This window comes from Petromyzon marinus, chromosome 60 (genome assembly GCF_048934315.1).
Source record: "Petromyzon marinus isolate PM22_M1 ecotype Great Lakes invasive population chromosome 60, UKy_Petmar_22M1.pri1.0, whole genome shotgun sequence".
Classification (NCBI taxonomy): Eukaryota; Metazoa; Chordata; class Hyperoartia; order Petromyzontiformes; family Petromyzontidae; genus Petromyzon; species Petromyzon marinus.
Genome location: NC_133726.1, coordinates 5,122,571 through 5,146,597, shown reverse-complemented (window position 1 = coordinate 5,146,597; position 24,027 = coordinate 5,122,571). Strand labels below are relative to the sequence as shown.

General features: G+C 51.2%; 1 protein-coding gene across 4 annotated transcripts in view; it reads right to left on the bottom strand.

The window, feature by feature from the left end:
• Nucleotides 1-16,498, bottom strand: part of LOC116955546 (synaptotagmin-like protein 4) — a 64,574-nt gene extending 48,076 nt beyond the window's left edge. The window contains exon 1 of one of the 4 annotated variants that reach the window (XM_076053285.1): nt 16,089-16,498. The gene's annotated coding sequence lies outside the window, so the exon portion shown is untranslated. Of the gene's footprint in view, nt 1-9,791; nt 10,193-10,213; nt 11,353-16,088 lie in introns of those variants that run through there. The other 3 variants (XM_076053286.1, XM_076053288.1, XM_076053287.1) reach the window with 3 other exon arrangements.
• Between the last annotated feature and the right edge of the window lie 7,529 nt (nt 16,499-24,027).

Sequence of the window (24,027 nt, the reverse complement as noted above, 5' to 3'; positions counted from 1 at the left end):
ACGTAGAAGGGAAATAAGAAGAGAGATGTCGGAAAGACGGCTCTGTTTGTTCACCTGAGGACGGCTGCTTGCGTTGTGGCCGAAACGTCGTGATAATTTCATGTTTTATTTTTATTATTTCCCTTCGACGTGACTTTACCGAAAGGACAAATAATAAATATATTTGGTGTTTGAACATCTTAAACACCTCCTGATTTATAGCCAGAAAGGGTAAAACCTGTTCTCATATTTTTGATACTGGCCAAAAGGTCCCATACAGTGAGGGAAAAAAGTATTTGATCCCCTGCTGATTTTGTACGTTTGCCCACTGACAAAGGAATGATCAGTCTATAATTTTAATGGTAGGTTTAATTGAACAGTGAGAGACAGATTAGCAACACAATCCAGAAAAACGCATGTCAAAAATGTTATAAATTGATTTGCATTTTAATGAGGGAAATAAGTATTTGACCCCTCTGCAAAACTTGACTTAGTACTTGGTGGCAACACCCTTGTTGGCAATCACAGAGGTCAGACGTTTCTTGTAGTTGGCCACCAGGATTGCACACATCTCAAGAGGGATTTTGTCCCACTCCTCTTTGCAGATGTTCTCCAAGTCATTAAGGTTTCGAGGCTGACGTTTGGCAACTCGAACCTTCAGCTCCCTCCACAGATTTCCTATGGGATTAAGGTCTGGAGACTGGCTAGGCCACTCCAGGACCTTAATGTGCTTCTTCTTGAGCCACTCCTTTGTTGCCTTGGCCGTGTGTTTTGGGTCATTGTCATGCTGGAATACCCATCCACGACCCATTTTCAATACCCTGGCTGTTATTCACCCAAGATTTGACGGTACATGGCCCCGTCCATCGTCCCTTTGATGCGGTGAAGTTGTCCTGTCCCCTTAGCAGAAAAACACCCCCAAAGCATAATGTTTCCACCTCCATGTTTGACGGTGGCGATGATGTTCTTGGGGTCATAGGCAGCATTCCTCCTCCTCCAAACACGGCGAGTTGAGTTGATGCCAAAGAGCTCCATTTTGGTCTCATCTGACTACAACACTTTCACCCAGTTGTCCTCTGAATCAATCAGATGTTCATTGGCAAACTTCAGACGGGCATGTATGTGCTTTCTTGAGCAGGGGAACCTTGCGGGCACTGCAGGATTTCAGTCCTTTACGGCGTAGTGTGTAACCAATTGTTTTCTTGGTGACTATGGTCCCAGCTGCCTTGAGATCATTGACAAGATCCCATGTAGTTCTGGGCTGATTCCTCACCGTTCTCATGATCATTGCAACTCCACGAGGTGAGATCTTGCATGGAGCCCCAGGCCGTGGGAGATTGACAGTTCTTTTGTGTTTCTTCCATTTGCAAATAATCGCACCAACTGTTGTCACCTTCTCACCAAGCTGCTTGGCAATGGTCTTGTAGCCCATTCCAGCCTTGTGTAGGTCTACAATCTTGTCCCTGACATCCTTGGAGAGCTCTTCGGTCTTGGCCATGGAATCTGATTGATTGATTGCTTCTGTGGACAGGTGCCTTTTATACAGGTAACAACCTGAGATTAGGAGCACTCCCTTTAAGAGTGTGCTCCTAATCTCAGCTCGTTACCTGTATAAAAGACACCTGGGAGCCAGAAATCTTTCTGATTGAGAGGGGGTCAAATACTTATTTCCCTCATTAAAATGCAAATCAATTTATAACATTTTTGACATGCGTTTTTCTGGATTTTTTTGTTGTTATTCTGTCTCTCACTGTTCAAATAAACCTACCATTAAAATGATAGACTGATCATTTATTTGTCAGTGGGCAAACGTACAAAATCAGCAGGGGATCAAATACTTTTTTCCCTCACTATAGATATGTACGTGTGTTGAACTTCTTTAACGCCGTACGTAGCCAACAGCGCTAATCGCAGATGCGGAGGACAACAAACGAAACATTAAAAACTGTTCTAAGGAAATGAGTTTTCAGCTTTGATTTAATAGCACATAGCTCCAGTGGCTTGTGATCTCACCCCAGGAAACACTTTATCGTGAATAAGATTTGTCGCGAAAGCCAATATGTTAAATGACTCTGTATATACTAAACTATTTTTTTATTTTCCCAGGAAAGGCCCCACTGAGATATGTGGCTCTTTTTCAGAAGTGACCCGGCCACAAATGATAGCTCAACGAAGTGGCTTATCATGTGCAAATGTATCACAGCCAAATACTCTGAACGAGTGGTGACGTTAATTCTAAATGTGGAAGCAAAAACTGGAAGACCCGGAGAAAAAATCCCCGCGACCATGGGGAGAGAGAAAGAGAGACACAGGGAAACTCCAAATATATACAGCAGGTGTCAGGGTCGAACCCCTGACCTCCTGTATACCAGGAGAGGTAGATAACATCTCAGCATGGGCAGAGAGACATGCAAACTGCAAATATGGCGTCAGGGTCCGGATCAAACCCACGACCTCCTGTATACCAGGCGAGGTAGTTAACATCTCCTAGCCACCCGCGGCGCCAAGCGTATGTGTGGCCCAGGGTAGGGCAGGGCAGGCGAGGTGTCTGGGTGGCTGGAGCGGTTTCACGATGATCGTGCCAGACAGATCACCGAGCCACCCACTGCCGCCACTGAAATTCCGGGTTCCAGCCGCCCGTGGCTGAACCGAGTTTTTGTCACGCAGCGAGTTCACGACCTCGGCCCAGAACAACAGAGCGCCCGCGCTCGTAAGCCGTCAGAACAAATTTGGCTTTGCGCTTAAGTTGATACGTACTACTGTGTTGTATACGTTGGGGCACAAGTAAATCGATGCTTAAAAAAAACCATGTAAATTTGAATTACATTTGCACTATAAGCTCAGCCTTGCAGTCATCCCGTACCTCCGATTGGCGCGGTTGGCTACGTATGGTGCGAAAGAAGTTCAACATACAGTACATACCTCGCAAACAGCACTTGCCCCAAGAGTCTGTTGCATCTATGGGGCGTGGTGGCCCAGTGATTATCGCGCTGAGCTATGGACCCGGCGAACCAGAGTCCAATCCATGAGAGGATTGTTTTGGAAATCCCACAGCTGCCTTGCGGTGCGTTCCCCCTGGAATTCCACCGTGTCGGCGTTCTGGTGGCGCCTCTCTATCTCCCGTGGTTATATTAAAGATTCGCGTGTGTTTATGTACGTCAATGTACGTCACGGTCACACCAAAGTAGAACAGCCTGCTTGCACCTAGCTTTGTCTGGCACCACCCCCCCCACTCCCTTGCTCCCGTTGTATTTGCACTGTCAGTGTTCTCTTAGCGTGCCGAGGGATCGCAGGTGAGCCCGAGGTGTTTCTGCTCTTTCTCGTCCAGGTCTCTGTTGTAAAGCGACGGACTCGTCAGTGACACCTGTGCTGCTGCCACGGTGACTAGGAGATGTTAACTACCTCGCCTGGTATACAGGAGGTTGTGGGTTTCGATCCCGACCCTGACGCCTGCTGCTGTATATTTGGAGTTTGTATAAATCTCTGTCCCCGTGGTGAGATGTTAACTACCTCGCCTGGTCTACATGAGGTCACGGGTTCGATCCTGATCCTGGCGGCCCCACTCCACCAACGCCCCCTCCCCCTCGGCCATCGTCATCATCATCATCATCACGATCCATGGGCAGATAGCCCGAAGGTGTCCACTGCACGTTTCATCATCTGTTTCCACTTTCCTCTGTCTTGTCGTGCCAATCTACTCAAGGAGTGGCCACATCTGTATGGTACATATCTCTTACGATATCGTCATCAAGCCATGCTCTCTTTCCAGTTCCTTCCATTTTTCCTGAACAAAAACAACAACAACCACACACACTTTTAATTTTCCTATTGTCCATCAGACATATTTGTCCCTCGGCCATAGGAACGTGGTACTTCCACCACTTGCTCGGGATGGCTGAGAACGGCAGACGAATCCCAATCAATGGTTATTGGAGGAGGAAATCTCCGTGGCCTTGCTTGACTTGATGTGACACACCAGTGAACGCCACTCATGCACAACCAGGCACACCGGACAAACTTGAAACTTCAAACAAGCGTTTGCGCGTGACGAGACGAGGCGCGGTGGGAATGCTTCACCCCTCCTCCTGCGCTTCGTGAGTGAGCGAGGGAGTGAGAACGCTTTACCCCTGCGCTTTGTGAGAACGCTTTAACCCCACGCTTCGTGAGTGAGCGAGTGGGCGAGCGTGCGAAGGAGCTCGTTCAAGAAGTAGAAATCCGCTAAATCGGATGACGGCCCGCCGGGTTAGTCGCTCCTAACAGATGGCGTGAGAGCCGCGGTGTCTCGGGAGACGTTAACTACCTCGCCTGGGTCATACAGGAGGTCGTGGGTTCGATCCCCGACCCTGACCCCTGCTGGATGATGGCACATGCCTTCATCCAGCAGTGGATAGCTCATGGCTGGATAATGTACATTAAAGCAGTCATCCCTTCTTAACCTCCCTCCGTTCCTCTCTGAAATCCTCCATCGCCCATTCCCCGTCCCCTTGACCTCTCCTCGCCCCTCCACTCTTTCCCATCCCTCCCCTACAGCCCTTTCGTGATCTCCCCCCGAATTGTCGCTGCTGTCATTCATTCCTCGACCTGTGCATCGCGCCTGCCATCTAAATCATTCGTATTATTATCGCGTTGAGAACGATGTTAAGCCCCTTGAGTGAAGGCGGTCTATCTCAATCTATATAAAAGGCAAAGTTGTGATTATGTGTGTCCGTTCAAAATGTTTAGCGTACTTCCCAACATGCAACAACCCTGAAATTTGCCATGTGGGTACTTTCCAGACTGTACACCATACAAAAATTATAAAAATACACTTAATTTTTTGGGGGGGGAGCTCAATAATGCATTTTTTTTGCACGGCAAGTGAGCTGTGACGTCAAATCTGTCACGTGACCCGCGCATGTGGAAGCGTAACGCATTGTAGTGTAGTGGTTAGCGCACCGCGCTACGAACCCGGCGACCCGAGTTCGATTCCCACTCACGGCCACCACCAGTGTAATTATTTGAACTGGTCCTGGGCCGCCCCTAGGTCGACTCAGCCTCAAATGAGTAACTGGTGTGGTGTGTGAACATCGCCACTGGGGAGACAAAGGCGGCCGGGCGTGGTGAATCCAAGTTCCGGGCGAAGCTGGGTAGGAAAGCTCGTATAAAATAAAATAAGGTGATGATGATGAGTTTGCATTTGACAATGGCGAGTTGTTCTTAAGAGATGCACATCGAAGTGATGACGGTCAGAATCCGAATATGTACACTGCAGGAGGAATCCAATGAGCAATCCAGTTGGGGCATGTGTTCAGAACGTTACAACAGTACAGAAACACGATTGGAGTGCAAAGTATAGGAAATGTAAACAAATCACTTTTAAAAATATGTAGAAATAAAACTAAATTTTTTTTATCCTACCAGGTTAAGCCCACTGAGCAAATTAGCTTATTTTTTCAAAATCAACCTGGCCACAAATGATAGCTCTATTAAATTATAATGATGCGTAAGTCGTTCTTTAAAGAGGTATAGCGTATCGATGAGGTTAACACGTGGAGAGAGAGAGGGGGGAGTGGATGATATGGTGAGGTTAACACGTGTAGAGGGGGAATGGATGTTATGGTGAGGTTAACACGTGGAAAGAGAGAGGGGGGAGTGGATGATATGGTGAGGTTAACACGTGGAGAGAGGGGGAGTGGACGTTATGGTGAGGTTAACACGTGGAGATAGAAGGGGGAGTGGATGTTATGGTGAGGTTAACACGTGGAGAGAGAGAGAGAGTGGATGTTATGGTGAGGTTAACACGTGGAGAGAGGGGGGAGTGGATGTTATGGTGAGGTTAACACGTGTAGAGAGAGGGGGGAGTGGATGTTATGGTGAGGTTAACACGTGGAGAGAGAGGGGGGAGTGGATGATATGGTGAGGTTAATAGTGGAGAGAGAGGGGAGTGGATGTTATGGTGAGGTTAACACGTGGAGAGAGAGGGGGAGTAGATGTTATGGTGAGGTTAACACGTGGAGAGAGAGGGGGGAGTGTATGTTATGGTGAGGTTAACACGTGGAGAGGAGTGGATGTTATGGTGAGGTTAACACGTGTAGAGAGGGAGAGAGGGGAGTGGATGTTATGGTGAGGTTAACACGTGGAGAGAGAGGGGGGAGTGGATGTTATGGTGAGGTTAACACGTGGAGAGAGGGGGGAGTGGATGCTATGGTGAGGTTACCACGTGGAGAGAGAAAGAGAGGGGGGAGTGGATGTTACGGTGAGGTTAACACGTGGAGAGAGGGGGGAGTGGATGTTAAGGTGAGGTTAACACGTGGAGAGAAAGGGGGGAGTGGATGCTATGGTGAGGTTAACACGTGGAGAGAGAGAGGGGGGAGTGGATGCTATGGTGAGGTTACCACGTGGAGAGGGGGGGTGGATGTTACGGTGAGGTTAACACGTGGAGAGAGAGGGGGGAGTGGATGTTACTCTGATGGGTGTGGTTGTCTGAATGTTGTAACCACATTATAGTGATGATTAGCAGAAAGTGCGAAGGCCTTTCCACAGTGGCGATGCCGCATATAAACGCAACTCGAGTCACACAAACCGTGAACAATTCTGGAGGCATTCCAGGAGTTAAAAATACCGATAATACACCACCAGATCGGTTATCGATCACCTGCTTTTCAGATGTACTGTCACGCCGTGCTAATCCTGCATTGTTTTTAAACCGCTAACAGTCATGCAATCAATTGATCAATTTCGTAAGGATACTCTCTATGCAGAGTAACAGCACGACACGATGGCTACAGACTGTGGGTGCAGTGATGATCTCTCATCGATAGGGCAGTGGTGACCACTCACTTTCGGAGAGGGAGGGAGGCCACTTTCGCCGATAAGACGTCATCAGTCGTGTGTGTGAGCAGGCCCACCACGCGTTTGAAGCCATTGCTGTGTTTGTGACAGCAGCACGACGATGATGATGATGGGGGGTGTTGTGATGATGATGATGGGGGGTGTTGTGATGATGATGATGGGGGGTGTTGTGATGATGATGATGATGGGCGGTGTTGTGATGATTGGGGGTGTTGTCACTTGAGTGATTGTCGGGGGGCCACACTAAAGACCACCAGGGGCCACACTAAAGGCCACCAGGGGCCACACTAAAGGTCATCAGGGGCCACACTAAAGACCACCAGGGGCCGCACTAGAGGCCATCAGGGGCCACACTAAAGGTTACCAGGGGCCGCACTAAAGACCACCAGGGGCCACACTAAAGGCCACCAGAGGCCACACTAAAGGCCATCAGGGGCAACACTAAAGGCCACCAGAGGCCGCACTAAAGGCCATCAGGGGCCACACTAAAGACCACCAGGGGCCACACTAAAGACCACCAGGGGCCACACTAAAGGTCATCAGGGGCCACACTAAAGACCACCAGGGGCCGCACTAGAGGCCATCAGGGGCCACACTAAAGGTTACCAGGGGCCGCACTAAAGACCACCAGGGGCCACACTAAAGGCCACCAGAGGCCACACTAAAGGCCATCAGGGGCAACACTAAAGGCCACCAGAGGCCGCACTAAAGGCCATCAGGGGCCACACTAAAGACCACCAGAGGCCACACTAAAGGCCACCAGAGGCCGCACTAAAGGCCACCAGAGGCCACACTAAAGGTCATCAGGGGCCACACTAAAGGCCACCAGGGGCCACACTAAAGGCCACCAGGGGCCACACTAAAGACCATCAGGGGCCACACTAAAGACCATCAGGGGCCACACTAAAGGCCACCAGGGGCCACACTAAAGGCCACCAGGGGCCGCACTAAAGGCCACCAGGGGCCGCACTAAAGACCACCAGGGGCCGCACTAAAGACCACCAGGGGCCACACTAAAGGCCATCAGGGGACGCCAGTGGGCCCGCGGGGGCCCTGCAATGACGAGTGCTGCGCTTCGCTGATGCTCGGACTATTTCAACTACAAAAGACCGGGAACACAGCACGGGAAGTGAGATTATCATCTCGCCAAGGCAGAAGAGGCATCGTCTTGAGCAGATGATTAATTATTGTTGTTGTAGTTGTGACATTAACTAGGCATCTTAATGTCGCATCCACTCACTCCAGCCATCCACCCACTCACCCTTCCACTCACTCACCCAAACATCCACTCACTCACCGACTCACCCACTCACTCACCCACCCATCCACTCACCCACCTACTCACCCACCCACCCATCCACCCACTCACCTACTCACCCACCCATCCACTCACTCACGTACTCACCCACCCATCCACTCACTCACCTACTCACCCACTCACTCACCCACCCATCCACTCACTCACCTACCCATCCACTCACTCACCCACCCAGCCACTCACTCACCCACCCATCCACTCACTCACCTACTCACCCACCCACTCACCCACCCATCCACTCACTCACCCACCCATCCACTCACTCACTCACCTACTCACCCACTCACCCACCCATCCACCCACCCATCCACTCACTCACGTACTCACCCACTCACCCATCCAGTCACTCACTCACTCACCCACTCACTCACCTACTCACCCACCCACCCATCCACTCACTCACCCACCCATCCACTCACTCACCTACTCACCCACCCATCCACTCACTAACCCACCCATCCACTCATTCACCTCACCTACTCACTCACCCACCCATCCACTCACCTCACCCACTCACTCACCCACCCATCCACTCACTCACTCACCCACTCACCCACCCATCCACTCACTCACGTACTCACCCACTCACCCACCCATCCACTCACTCACCCACTCACCCACTCATCTACTCACCCACCCATCCACTCACTCACCCACCCATCCACTCACCCACTCACCCACCCATCCACTCACCCACTCACCCACCCATCCACTCACTCACCTACTCACCCACTCACTCACCCACCCATCCACTCACTCACTCACCTACCCACTCATTCACCCACCCATCCACTCACTCACCCACCCATCTACTCATTCACCTCACCTACTCACTCACCCACCCATCCACTCACTCACCCACTCACTCACCCACCCATCCACTCACTCACCCATCCACTCACTAACCCACCCAACTACTCATTCACCTCACCTACTCACTCACCCACCCATCCACTCACTCACCTACTCACTCACCCACCCACACAACTGCATGGCGTTATTGACAACCTATTCGAGTTGTTTGCCCAACACGAACGGCAGAAATGAAAGAAAAAAACACAAAACAAATACAAAATAAAAAGCCATAAAAACTCAAAGAACACATAACACAAAAATACACAAAACTAAAAATACACAAAACTCAAGAAACAAAAAATACACAAAACTCAAAAAAATAAAATACACGAAACTAAAAAACCCCAAAAAATACACAACTAAAAATACACAAAACGCAAAAAAACACAAAACTCAAAGTACAAAAAACACATAAAAAAACACACACAAAACTAAAAAATATAAAAACACAAAAATAAAAAAAACGCAGAAAACTTCGAGCGCATGGGAGAGGCCGGGAAGTGGGAACATCCCACTCGCACTGTACCCGTGCACGACTCGTCACAACCGTTGCCTCATCATCATCGTTGTTATTATTATTGTTCATATTGTTATTATTATTCATATTGTTTAAATAACTGTGTAGGAAAAGTTGGGACAACCCCCACAATGATTAGCACCTCCGATTGGCACGGCACGCTTGGCTACGTACGGCGCGAAAGAAGTTCAACGTACAGTAACAAAGCAACCACAACACCTGATACACTACTGCACGTAAAGCAATGTCAACCACACCACACCGCACGTCAACGTTTAAACATTTATTTACCACATGCCAACGTTCGGCCGACGTTGAGGCAACGTTCGGCCGAGGTTGAGGCAACGTTGGGCCGACGTTGAGGCATCGTTGGGCAGACGTTGAGGCAACGTTGGTTGGGCAGACGTTGAGGCAACGTTCAGCCGACGTTGAGCCACGTTCTGCCGACGTTGAGGCAACGTTGAGCCGACGTTTAAACAATGTTGAGGCAACGTTGAGCCACATTCAGCCGACGTTGAGGCAACGTTGAGCCGACGTTGAGACAAACGTTGAGCCGACGTTGAGACAAACGTTGAGCCGACGTTGAGACAAACGTTGAGCCGACGTTTAAACAACGTTGAGCCGACGTTGCGACAACGTTGGCATGTGGTGCGGAAACTTTGCTGGGCCAACTATGACTCGACGTCCCAACGTTGGCCCAACGTCGCACGTACCCCCGGGTCTGTAGACGTGTCGGACTTCTTTCGCACCGTACGTGGCCACCCCGTGCCGATGGGCGGCGTCGCGATACCGACGACGACGATGTCGATGTCAAGTTTGGCCACCGCACACGCTAATCGATAACTTATAATTATTAATAACAATAACAATAATATATACACCACAAAGACCCCACCCGGGTAGCCTTCACAGACTGCTGGGGCAAGTGCTGTTAGCGAGCAGCACCTACGAAGGGGATGGCGTGGCCAGCAACCACGCCCGGCCGCCTTTGTCTCCCCAGCGGCGATGATCACACACCACACCAGGTACTCATTTGAGGCTGAGTCGACCTAGGGGAGGTCCAGGACCCTCAGCGCCGTCGGCTGCCGCGAGCGACGGGCGTGGGAATCCCAACTCGGGGTGCGGCCCGACACTCCCCACACGCTCACAATTCCGCAGGCACACAAACAACATCATCATCGACATCTTCGACATCATCAACAACAACATCGTCTTCACGATGATGTCGTTGATGATGTTGAGTATGGCCCAGTTATTGCATGCAGCAGGCTGGTCACGCACAGGCTACATCGCTGGGGGCTGATCACAATAACAACGCGCATTGAGGAACACACTCCAACTCACTACACGCACTGTACACAATATACACTGTACACAATACACACAATACACTGTACACAACACGCACTGTACACAATACACACTGCACACACTGTACACAACACACACCGTACACAATACACACTGTACACAACATACTGTACACAATACGCTCTGTACATAATACGCACTATACACCACACACTACACAATACGCTCTGTACATAATACACACTGTACACAACACACACTGTACACAATACACACTGTACAAAATACGCACCGCACATCGCGCACTGTACACAATACGCTCTGTACATAATACGCACTGTACATAAATACGCACTGTACATAATACACACTACAGAATACGCACTGTACAGAATACACACTGTACAGAATACACACTGTACAGAGTACACACAGGCGGGCGGCTGTAGCGATGCAGAGCTAACGAGGTGGAGTGTCGGGTGTGGACACGCTGCTGTATTGTGTTGGAGACGGTCAGACACACTCTTGTTGTTACACTGCGACTCGAGTGTGTGTGTGCAGTGTGTGTGTGTGGTGTGCAGTGTGTGTGTGTGGTCTTCATGGTGTGTGTGGTGTTCATGGTGTGTGTGGTGTTCAGTGTGTGTGGTGTTCAGTGTGTGTGGTGTTCAGTGTGTGTGGTGTTCAGTGTGTGTGGTGTTCAGTGTGTGTGGTGTTCAGTGTGTGTGGTGTGTGTGGTGAAGTCTGTATGGTGTTCAGTGTTAGTGTGGTGTTCAGTGTGTGTGGTGTGCAGTGTGTGTGGTGTTCAGTGTGTGTGGTGTTCAGTGTGTGTGGTGTGTGTGGTGAAGTCTGTATGGTGTTCAGTGTGTGTGGTGTTCAGTGTTAGTGTGGTGTTCAGGGTGTGTGGTGTTCAGGGTGTGTGGTGTTCAGTGTGTGTGGTGTGCAGTGTGTGTGTGGTGTTCAGTGTGTGTGTGTGTGGTGTGCAGTGTGTGTGGTGTTCAGTGTGTGTGGTGTGCAGTGTGTGTGGTGTTCAGTGTGTGTGTGTGGTGTTCAGTGTGTGTGGTGTTCAGTGTGTGTGGTGTTCATGGTGTGTGGTGTGCAGTGTGTGTGGTGTTCAGGGTGTGTGGTGTGCAGTGTGTGTGGTGTTCAGTGTGTGTGGTGTTCAGGGTGTGTGGTGTGCAGTGTGTGTGGTGTTCAGTGTGTGTGTGGTGTTCAGTGTGTGTGTGTGTGGTGTGCAGTGTGTGTGGTGTTCAGTGTGTGTGGTGTTCAGTGTGTGTGGTGTGCAGTGTGTGTGGTGTTCAGTGTGTGTGGTGTTCAGTGTGTGTGGTGTTCATGGTGTGTGTGTGGTGTTCAGTGTGTTCATGGTGTGTGTTTGATGTTCAGTGTGTGTGGTGTTCAGTGTGTGTGGTGTTCAGTGTGTTTGTGTGTGTGTGGTGTTCAGGGTGTGTGTGTGGTGTTCATGGTGTGTGTGTTGTGTTCAGTGTGTGTGTGGTGTTCAGGGTGTGTGTGGTGTTCATGGTGTGTGTGTGGTGTTCAGTGTGTGTGGTGTTCATGGTGTGTGTGGTGTTCATGGTGTACAGAATACACACTGTACAGAATACACACTGTACAGAGTACACACAGGCGGGCGGCTGTAGCGATGCAGAGCTAACGAGGTGGAGTGTCGGGTGTGGACACGCTGCTGTATTGTGTTGGAGACGGTCAGACACACTCTTGTTGTTACACTGCGACTCGAGTGTGTGTGTGCAGTGTGTGTGTGTGGTGTGCAGTGTGTGTGTGTGGTGTGCAGTGTGTGTGTGTGGTGTGCAGTGTGTGTGTGTGGTGTGCAGTGTGTGTGGTGTTCAGTGTGTGTGGTGTTCAGTGTGTGTGGTGTTCAGTGTGTGTGGTGTTCAGTGTGTGTGGTGTGTGTGGTGAAGTCTGTATGGTGTTCAGTGTTAGTGTGGTGTTCAGTGTGTGTGGTGTGCAGTGTGTGTGGTGTTCAGTGTGTGTGGTGTTCAGTGTGTGTGGTGTGTGTGGTGAAGTCTGTATGGTGTTCAGTGTGTGTGGTGTTCAGTGTTAGTGTGGTGTTCAGGGTGTGTGGTGTTCAGGGTGTGTGGTGTTCAGTGTGTGTGGTGTGCAGTGTGTGTGTGTGTGGTGTGCAGTGTGTGTGGTGTTCAGTGTTAGTGTGGTGTTCAGTGTGTGTGGTGTGCAGTGTGTGTGGTGTTCAGTGTGTGTGTGTGGTGTTCAGTGTGTGTGGTGTTCAGTGTGTGTGGTGTTCATGGTGTGTGGTGTGCAGTGTGTGTGGTGTTCAGGGTGTGTGGTGTGCAGTGTGTGTGGTGTGCAGTGTGTGTGGTGTTCAGGGTGTGTGGTGTGCAGTGTGTGTGGTGTTCAGTGTGTGTGGTGTTCAGTGTGTGTGGTGTTCAGGGTGTGTGGTGTGCAGTGTGTGTGGTGTTCAGTGTGTGTGTGGTGTTCAGTGTGTGTGTGTGTGGTGTGCAGTGTGTGTGGTGTTCAGTGTGTGTGGTGTTCAGTGTGTGTGGTGTTCAGTGTGTGTGTGTGTGGTGTGCAGTGTGTGTGGTGTTCAGTGTGTGTGTGGTGTTCAGTGTGTGTGTGTGTGGTGTGCAGTGTGTGTGGTGTTCAGTGTGTGTGGTGTTCAGTGTGTGTGGTGTGCAGTGTGTGTGGTGTTCAGTGTGTGTGGTGTTCAGTGTGTGTGGTGTTCATGGTGTGTGTGTGGTGTTCAGTGTGTTCATGGTGTGTGTTTGATGTTCAGTGTGTGTGGTGTTCAGTGTGTGTGGTGTTCAGTGTGTTTGTGTGTGTGTGGTGTTCAGGGTGTGTGTGTGGTGTTCATGGTGTGTGTGTTGTGTTCAGTGTGTGTGTGGTGTTCAGGGTGTGTGTGGTGTTCATGGTGTGTGTGTGGTGTTCAGTGTGTGTGGTGTTCATGGTGTGTGTGGTGTTCATGGTGTGTGTGTGGTGTTCAGTGTGTGTGTGTGGTGTTCAGTGCGTGTGGTGTTCAGGGTGTGTGTGGTGTTCAGTGTGTGTGGTGTGCAGTGTGTGTGTGTGTGTGGTGTTCAGTGTTAGTGTGGTGTTCAGTGTGTGTGTTGTGTGCAGTGTGTGTGTGGTGTGCAGTGTGTGTGTGTGGTGTTCAGGGTGTGTGTGTGTGGTGTTCATGGTGTGTGTGTGGTGTTCAGGGTGTGTGTGTGGTGTTCAGTGTGTGTGTGGTGTTCAGGGTGTGTGTGTGGTGTTCAGGGTGTGTGTGTGGTGTTCATGGTGTGTGTGTGGTGTTCAGTGTGTGTGTGTGGTGTTCAGGGTGTGTGTGTGGTGTTCAGTGTGTGTGTGTGGTGTTCATGGTGTGTGTGTGGTGTTCATGGTGTGTGTGTGGTGTTCAGTGTGTGTGTGGTGTTCAGGGTGTGTGTGTGTGGTGTTCAGGGTGTGTGTGTGGTGTTCATGGTGTGTGTGTGGTGTTCAGTGTGTGTTGTGTTCAGGGTGTGTGTGTTGTGTTCAGTGTGTGTTGTGTTCAGGGTGTGTGTGTGGTGTTCATGGTGTGTGTGGTGTTCAGTGTGTGTGGTGTTCAGGGTGTGTGTGTGTGGTGTTCAGTGTGTGTGTGTGGTGTTCAGTCTGTGTGGTGTGCAGTGTGTGTGGTGTTCAGTGTGTGTGTTGTGTTCAGTGTGTGTGGTGTTCATGGTGTGTGGTGTTCAGTCTGTGTGGTGTTCAGGGTGTGTGTGTGGTGTTCAGTGTGTGTGTTGTGTTCAGGGTGTGTGTGTGGTGTTCAGGGTGTGTGTGTGGTGTTCAGGGTGGGTGTGTGTGTGGTGTTCAGGGTGTGTGTGTGGTGTTCATGGTGTGTGTGTGGTGTTCAGGGTGTGTGTGTGGTGTTCAGGGTGTGTGTGTGTGGTGTTCATGGTGTGTGGTGTTCAGGGTGTGTGTGTTGTGTTCATGGTGTGTGGTGTTCAGGGTGTGTGGTGTTCATGGTGTGTGTGTGGTGTTCATGGTGTGTGTGTGGTGTTCAGTGTGTGTGTGTGGTGTTCAGTGCGTGTGGTGTTCAGGGTGTGTGTGGTGTTCAGTGTGTGTGGTGTGCAGTGTGTGTGTGTGTGTGGTGTTCAGTGTTAGTGTGGTGTTCAGTGTGTGTGTTGTGTGCAGTGTGTGTGTGGTGTGCAGTGTGTGTGTGTGGTGTTCAGGGTGTGTGTGTGTGGTGTTCATGGTGTGTGTGTGGTGTTCAGGGTGTGTGTGTGGTGTTCAGTGTGTGTGTGGTGTTCAGGGTGTGTGTGTGGTGTTCAGGGTGTGTGTGTGGTGTTCATGGTGTGTGTGTGGTGTTCAGTGTGTGTGTGTGGTGTTCAGGGTGTGTGTGTGGTGTTCAGTGTGTGTGTGTGGTGTTCATGGTGTGTGTGTGGTGTTCATGGTGTGTGTGTGGTGTTCAGTGTGTGTGTGGTGTTCAGGGTGTGTGTGTGTGGTGTTCAGGGTGTGTGTGTGGTGTTCATGGTGTGTGTGTGGTGTTCAGTGTGTGTTGTGTTCAGGGTGTGTGTGTTGTGTTCAGTGTGTGTTGTGTTCAGGGTGTGTGTGTGGTGTTCATGGTGTGTGTGGTGTTCAGTGTGTGTGGTGTTCAGGGTGTGTGTGTGTGGTGTTCAGTGTGTGTGTGTGGTGTTCAGTCTGTGTGGTGTGCAGTGTGTGTGGTGTTCAGTGTGTGTGTTGTGTTCAGTGTGTGTGGTGTTCATGGTGTGTGGTGTTCAGTCTGTGTGGTGTTCAGGGTGTGTGTGTGGTGTTCAGTGTGTGTGTTGTGTTCAGGGTGTGTGTGTGGTGTTCAGGGTGTGTGTGTGGTGTTCAGGGTGGGTGTGTGTGTGGTGTTCAGGGTGTGTGTGTGGTGTTCATGGTGTGTGTGTGGTGTTCAGGGTGTGTGTGTGGTGTTCAGGGTGTGTGTGTGTGGTGTTCATGGTGTGTGGTGTTCAGGGTGTGTGTGTTGTGTTCATGGTGTGTGGTGTTCAGGGTGTGTGGTGTTCATGGTGTGTGTGTGGTGTTCATGGTGTGTGTGTGGTGTTCAGTATGTGTGTGTGTGTGTTCAGTGTGTGTGGTGTTCAGTGTGTGTGTGTGGTGTTCAGTGTGTGTGTGTGGTGTTCAGGGTGTGTGTGTGGTGTTCAGTGTGTTTGTGTGTGTGTGGTGTTCATGGTGTGTGCGTGGTGTTCATGGTGTGTGTGTGGTGTTCAGGGTGTGTGTGTGTGTGTGGTGTTCATGGTGTGTGCGTGGTGTTCATGGTGTGTGTGTGGTGTTCAGTGTGTGTGGTGTTCAGGGTGTGTGTGTGTTAAACGTTCGCCCCACCTCTGCTCTGCGTGCTGCCTCCTGCTGCCCGTGCGAGCGGTGGTAGTTTGTGTAGTTTGTGGCCGAGTGTCAGAGACGTTGGGGCGACACCTCAACGTCTACTCCTGATGGGTTGGGACCCACCTACTGACGTCAACACTGCGTGTGGGTGTGTGCCTGTGTGTGTCTGTGTGGGTGTGTGCCTGTGTGTGTGTTTGCGTGTGTGTCTGTGTGGGTGTGTGTCTGTGTGTGTGCCTGTGTGTGTCTGTGTGTGTGCATGTGTGCCTGTGTGTGTCTGTGTGGGTGTGTGCCTGTGTGTGTCTGTGTGGGTGTGTGCCTGTGTGTCTGTGTGTGTATGTCTGTGTGTGTGTGCCTGTGTGGGTGTGTGTCTGTGTGTGTGCCTGTGTGTGTCTGTGTGTCTATGTGTGTGTGTGCCTGTGTGTGGGTGTGTGCCTGTGTGTGTTTGCGTGTGTGTGTGTCTGTGTGTGTGTGTGCCTAGTTCGATTCCCGCTCACGGCCAACACCAGTGACGATTATCTGAACCGGTCCCGGGCCTCCCCTAGGTCGACTCAGCCTCAAATGAGTACCTGGTGCGGTGTGTAAACATTGCCACTAGGGAGACAAAGGCGGTCGGGCGTGGTGCTGGCCACCCACCCCCTCGTGTACCGTTCCGGCCTTCATAGGTGCTCGCTAACAGCACTTGCCCCTACAGTCTGTTAAGGCTATATGGGGGATCTTTGTCTTTGTCATCTTTGCCTGTGTGTGGGTGTGTGCCTGTGTGTGTGTTTGTGTGTGTATGTCTGTGTGTGTGTGCCTGTGTGGGTGTGTGTCTGTGTGTGTGCCTGTGTGTCTGTGTGTGTGTATGTCTGTGTGTGTGTGTGCCTGCGTGTGTGTGTGCCTGTGTGTGTGTCTGTGTATGTCTGTGTGTGTGTGCCTGTGTGTGTGTGTGCCTGTGTGTGTCTGTGTGGGTGTGTGTCTGTGTGTGTGTATGTGCCTGTGTGTATTTGTGTCTGTGTCTGTGTGTGTGTCTGTGTATGTCTGTGTGTGTGTGTGCCTGTGTGGGTGTGTGTGTGTCTGTGTGTGTGTGTGCGCGCCTTGCGGTATGTGAGTGCAGGGAGCGGTGGTGCGCGACCGATAATAATTCCTCTAGGTCGACTCAGCCTCAAACGAGCGTCTTGCGCGGTGTGTAAACACCGACTACTTGGGAGACAAAGGCGGCCGGGCGTGGTTGCTGATCCACCCACCCCCTCGTGTGCCTTTCCGGCCTGGATAGATGCCACTCGCTAACAGCACTTGCCCCCACAGCCTGTTGAGGATATACGGGGTATGTTTGTCTTTGCCTGCGGAATGTGAGTGTGTGTGTGTGTTTGTGTGTCTGTGTGTGCCTTGCGATGTGTGTGTTTGTGTGTTCCTGGTAGTCCTGCATCGCGAGTTGTCAGACGCGCTTCCACGGTCCGTCTGGAACGCTCTTCCCTTCCGATATGAGGAAGCCACTGGGTAGGCGTACACTCTGAAATCATCATCATCATCTCGATTGACGAAACTTATTTCTTTAGAACTGCTACTTGTTGTTGTTGTGTTTAGTTTGTTGTGCTTCCCCCGGCATCTCCGATGAGTACCGTTTGGCTACGTACGGTGCGAAAGAAGTTCAACATACGTGTGTGTACGTACACGTGTGTGTGTGTGATTTTGTGTATGTGTGTAAACTGGCAGTGCTGTGTCGGCCCTTGTATGTGAATGAATGGGTTTCCCCGAGATCGACTCGACCATAAATGAGTCACCTGGTGCGCTGTGTAAACTTTGGCATTGGGGAGACAAAGGCGGTTGGGCGTGGTGCTGGCCACCCTACCTCCCTCGTGTGCCGTGCCGGCCTTCATAGGTGCTCGCTAACAGCACTTGCCCCTACAGTCTGTTAAGGCTATACGGGGGATCTTTGATATTTGTGATGCACGGTTGTATTTTTGGTTCAGTTTGTTGTCCTTGTACGGTGCGAAGGAAGTTCAGCATGCGTGTACACGTGTGAGTACACGCATGATGAACGTGTGTGTAAACGCATGCAGTTGTGGAAAGAGTGGAGAGTTTCCCAGACCTGGGCAGTGTGCTCATGACCGGCTCCGGTTTTACAGCAGAGCTCTCACTCCGAATCTTCGAATCAGTCGAGCGGCATTATCTTTCCATCGGTTGCGTAACGCTGTGTGGAAGCTACCTGGTCTGTCGCTCCGCACGAAGCTTCAGGTCTGCTCGGCCACGGTCATTCAGACCCTTCTCTACGCTTGCGAAACGTGGACCCCCCTAATGGAACATCTTCGCCAGTTAGAAACATTTAGGCTAGCCTGCCTACGATCCATCCTGGGTTTAACCAGGCTGGATTGTGTGAGGAGCTCACAAATCCTTGAAAGATCTGGGCAAGGTCCCATTGGTGAGCTCCTCTGGCAGGCAAGGCTGCGATGGCTGGGTCATGTAGCCCGCATGCCCATGCTAACACATGCCCAGCCACCGCATGCCTGAACAGCTTTTGTTTGGCCGGATCGAGGGGGCTAAGCGGGCACGACACGGGCTAGAGAAGAGATGGAGTGACGTGGTACAGGAGGACGTGGAGCTGAGTGGACTTGCCGATGACTGGTATCAGCGGTGTCAAGATCGGCCTCTGGAGGAGGCTCGTGAAGGATGCGACTGGGCATTTGGAGGCAGTCGCCCTCCAACAACAACGGAGGGGGCAGGAGCGACCCTCACAACGAGTGGAGCACAGGGTTACTAAAGCACAACAAGTTGGCACAGTAGGTGGCAAAGGTGGTGCATCAGCCAGTCATCTCAGTCAGTCGACCTCTGGCATCTGGGTCTGCCCCGTGACCTCCTGCCAGCGGGCGTTCGACACTTCACGTGGCCTCAAGGTGCACATGGCCTGGCACAGGCGTCGTGGTGACGTCACTGCCACTTAGTGGCGAATGGCGGTTGTTGTTGTTGTACACGCATGGTGAACCTGTATACACATGTGTGTGTACACGTGTGTGTACACGCATGGTGAACCTGTGTACATGTGTGTGTGTACACGTTGCCCAACAGAGATGCCCGTTTCGCTGTTGTTAGCCGTGGGAGGCGTCGCTAAACTCGCAGAGATTTTTTTTAACGACGTTATGGGAGAGACCTTTGCTGAACGAGCATTACGAGCATTAGTCATTCACGACACGAGTTCAGTCCTGAACCCTTCTACACTGGGGGGGGGGCGGGATGGTGCAATTACATCCTTGGGTATATTTGTGTTCCTTACCCTTGTCATTTCTACAAAATCAAAAGTGTCAGATGACATGACAGAAGAGACGCAGACAAGAGACAGATGTAGTGAGGGGAGAGATACAAACAGGAGACAGATGACGTAGTGAGATGAGAGATACAGACAGGAGACAGATGACGTAGTGAGATGAGAGATACAGACAGGAGACAGATGACGTAGTGAGGTGAGAGATACAGACAGGAGACAGATGACGTAGTGAGATGAGAGATGCAGACAGGAGACAAATGACGTAGTGAGACGAGATATACAGTCAGGAGACAGATGACGTAGTGAGATGAGAGATACAGACAGGAGACAGATGACGTAGTGAGACGAGAGATACAGACAGGAGACAGATGACGTAGTGAGACGAGAGATACAGACAGGAGACATGACGTAGTGAGGTGAGAGATACAGACAGGAGACAGATGACGTAGTGAGGTGAGAGATACAGACAGGAGACAGATGACGTAGTGAGATGAGAGATGCAGACAGGAGACAAATGACGTAGTGAGACGAGATATACAGACAGGAGACAGATGACGTAGTGAGATGAGAGATACAGACAGGAGACAGATGACGTAGTGAGACGAGAGATACAGACAGGAGACAGATGACGTAGTGAGATGAGAGATGCAGACAGGAGACAAATGACGTAGTGAGACGAGATATACAGACAGGAGACAGATGACGTAGTGAGATGAGAGATACAGACAGGAGACAGATGACGTAGTGAGACGAGAGATACAGACAGGAGACAGATGACGTAGTGAGACGAGAGATACAGACAGGAGACATGACGTAGTGAGGTGAGAGATACAGACAGGAGACAGATGACGTAGTGAGACGAGAGATACAGACAGGAGACAGATGACGTAGTGAGGTGAGAGATACAGACAGGAGACAGATGACGTAGTGAGGTGGGAGATACTGACAGGAGACAGATGATGTAGTGAGGTGAGAGATACATACAGGAGACAGATGACGTAGTGAGATGAGAGATACATACAGGAGACAGATGACGTAGTGAAATGGAACACAATATGTGTGTGTGCGTTTTCTCTCGTCTTCAAATTAAAACGCTCATTCAATTGAACCTTTCAAGGGATCGTTGAGTCAGGTTTGTCTGGTGGGGCCTGTCTATCAACACGCCCAGTTAATGTATAAGGTGGGGTCCCTCAGGGTGGGGTCGACTCACAGGGTGTGTGTTTGCTTACGTGCGTGTGTATGTATGTAGGGCACCGGGTAGACATGTCATGCCGAGTCGACCTAGGGGAGGTCCAGGATCGGTTCAAATAATCGTCACCGGTGTTGGTGGCCGTGGCCGGGAATCGAACCCGGGTCCCGGGGTCGGCAGCGCAGCGTAGCCCTGACCGCTGCGCCACCGCTCCTCTTTGGCTTTGTTTTGTAACAGCACTTGCCCCTGACAGTCTGCTCAGGCTATACGGGCGATCTTTGTCTTTGTACTTGTTGGGGCAGGGTTGCCACCTGCCTGGGTTTGATTGTGCTGTCACGTGACCGCGATGGATGATTCATGCAGCAGTGGATAAAGACTGGCCGATGATGATGATGCTGATGGTGTCAACAACAACAACGGTGATTGTTCCTCCACGTGGAGGTACGGTTGCCACCTGTCCCGGATTTGACCAGGGCAGTCCCGGAGTTGGCATCCACCCACTACTAAGGGGGTGCCACGGTGGTGAGATGTTAACTACCTCGCCTGGTATACAGGAGGTCGTGAGTTCAATCCCGACCCTGACGCCTGCTGCTGTATATTTGGGGTTTGCGTGTCTCTCTCTCTCTCCCCGTGGTGAGATGTTGACTACCTCGCCTGGTCTACAGGAGGTCGTGGGTTCAATCCCGACCCTGACACCTGCTGCTGTATATTTGGGGTTTGCGTGTCTCTCTCTCTCTCTCCCCGTGGTGAGATGTTGACTACCTCGCCTGGTCTACAGGAGGTCGTGGGTTCAATCCCGACCCTGACACTTGCTGCTGTATATTTGGGGTTTGCGTGTCTCTCTCTCTCTCTCCCCGTGGTGAGATGTTGACTACCTCGCATGGTCTACAGGAGGTCGTGGGTTCAATCCCGACCCTGACACCTGCTGCTGTATATTTGGGGTTTGCGTGTCTCTCTCTCTCCCCGTGGTGAGATGTTGACTACCTCGCCTGGTCTACAGGCGGTCGTGGGTTCAATCCCGACCCTGACACTTGCTGCTGTATATTTGGGGTTTGCGTGTCTCTCTCTCTCTCTCCCCGTGGTGAGATGTTGACTACCTCGCCTGGTATACAGGAGGTCGTGGGTTCAATCCCGACCCTGACACCTGCTGCTGTATATTTGGAGTTTGCGTGTCCCTCTCTCCACGTGGTCGCGTGGATTTTTTTCCGCGTCCTCCGGTTTCCCCCTCCACATTTAGAATCAACGTCAGAGTATTGAGGCTGCCGCTATACATTTCCACATGACGGTAATGATGATGATGATAAGCCACTTCGTTGAGGCTATAATTTGTGGCCAGGTCGCTTCTGAAAAAAATAGCTACAGAGCTCAGTGGGCCTTACCTGGTAAAATAAGTCGTAGTTTTAACGTGTTTAGTTCACTAACTCGCCCACCTACTCACGTATTCACTCATTCACTCACTCACATACTCACTAATTCACCCACTCACTCACCCACCTACTCACATTTTCACTAATTCGCTCACCCACACACTCACTAATTCACCCACTCACACACCCACATACCTACTCACATATTCACTCATTCGCTCACCCACACACTAATTCACCCACACACCCACCTACTCACATTCACTCATTAGCTCACCCACACACTCACCCACCCACCTCGTCACATATTCACTCATTCGCTCACCCACTCACTCACTAATTCACCCACTCACTCACCCACCTACTCACATTCACTCATTCGCTCACCCACACACTCACCAACCTAATCACATATTCGCTCACCCGCACACTCACTAATTCACCCACTCACTCACCCACCTACTCACATATTCACTCATTCGCTCACCCACACACTCACTCATCCACCTACTCACATATTCATGAACGCTCTCACTCTCCAACTGGGTTTGCCACCTGTCCCGGGTTTGTGCCCGCAAAGTCTTGGAATTGGCATCTTCCGTCCGGGTTGCAGGAATTGATTTGGACCCAGATCTCGCCTCCTCCTCCTCCTCCTCCTCCCCCCTTGTGTCATTGTGTTGAACTTTATCACCGCGAACTGCACCGCTTTGGTAATAGACCAAGTGCTGACAGACAAATTCTGTTTAGGGTTTGGTCTGCAGTGTGAAAGGTGGCAACACCATTGTGATATGTGTGTGTGTGTCTGTATGTGTGTGTGTGTGGGCTCTGGGGTGTTCTTCGTACTTTTGGATTTCCTGACCCCCTGCTCACAATCATTAAGGACCTTCATGATGGTGAGCGAGCCCGGCTAAAACTATGTGGCCGGGAGTCAGAGCCATTCCCTGTACACCTTGGGGTGCGACAGGGATGTCCTATGGCTCCCACATTATTTAACATCTATTTTGACCACGTAGTTCGTGAAGCCTTCAATAGCTGTACCGGGGGAATCTCCATTTGGTACAGATATAATGGGAGGCTGATCCATGCCCGGGTGCGGTCAAGGGATGGCTCCCTATTGCACAATCACGTTATGTATGCCGATGATTTGGTAATAGCTGCTCATTCAGAGGAGTTGGAGACGCTGCTGCTGAGACTGGAGCGTGCCACTAAGAGATGGGGCCTTACCATCAGCCCCACCAAAACTAAGCACCTGCCTGGGTGTTTTGTACCATCGGACACTCCACCACCACAACTCCCATTCGGTTATGGGGCAGTTGTGGAGAGAGTGGAGAGTTTCCCATACCTGGGCAGTGTGCTTATGACCGGCTCCAATTTAACAGCAGAGGTCTCACTCCGCAAAAGTCGGGCGGCAATATCTTTTCATCGGTTGCGTAACGCCGTGTGGAAGCTACCTGGTCTGTCGCTCCGCACTAAGCTTCAGGTCTTCTCGGCCACGGTAATTCCCTCCCTTCTATACGCTTGCGAAACGTGGACCCCCTTAATGGAACATCTTCGCCGGTTAGAAACATTTAGGCTAGCCTGCCTACGATCCATCCTGGGTTTAACCAGGCTGGATTGTGTGAAGAGCTCACAAATCCTTGAAAGATCTGGGCAAGGTCCCATCGGTGAGCTCCTCCGGCAGGCAAGGCTGCGTTGGCTGGGTCATGTAGCCCGCATGCCCAGCCACCGTATGCCGGTACAGCTTTTGTTCGGCCGGATCGAGGGGGCTAAACGGGCGCGGCACGGGAATGATGTGGTACAGGAGGATGTGGAGCTGAGTGGACTTGCCGATGACTGGTACCAGCGGTGTCAAGATCGGCCTCTTTGGAGGAGGCTCGTGAAGGATGCTACTGGGCAGTTGGAGGCAGTCGCCCTCCAACAACAACGGAGGGCAGAGGAGTGACTCTCACAACAACGAGCGGAGCGCCGGGTGGCTGAAGCACAGCGGGTTGGCACAGTAGGGGGCACAGGTGGTGCATCAGCCAGCCATCTCAGTCAGTCGACCCGTGGCACCTGGGTCTGCCCCGTGACCTCCTGCCAGCGGGCGTTCGACACTCCACATGGCCTCAAGGTGCACATGTCCTGGCACAAGCGTCGTGGTGACGT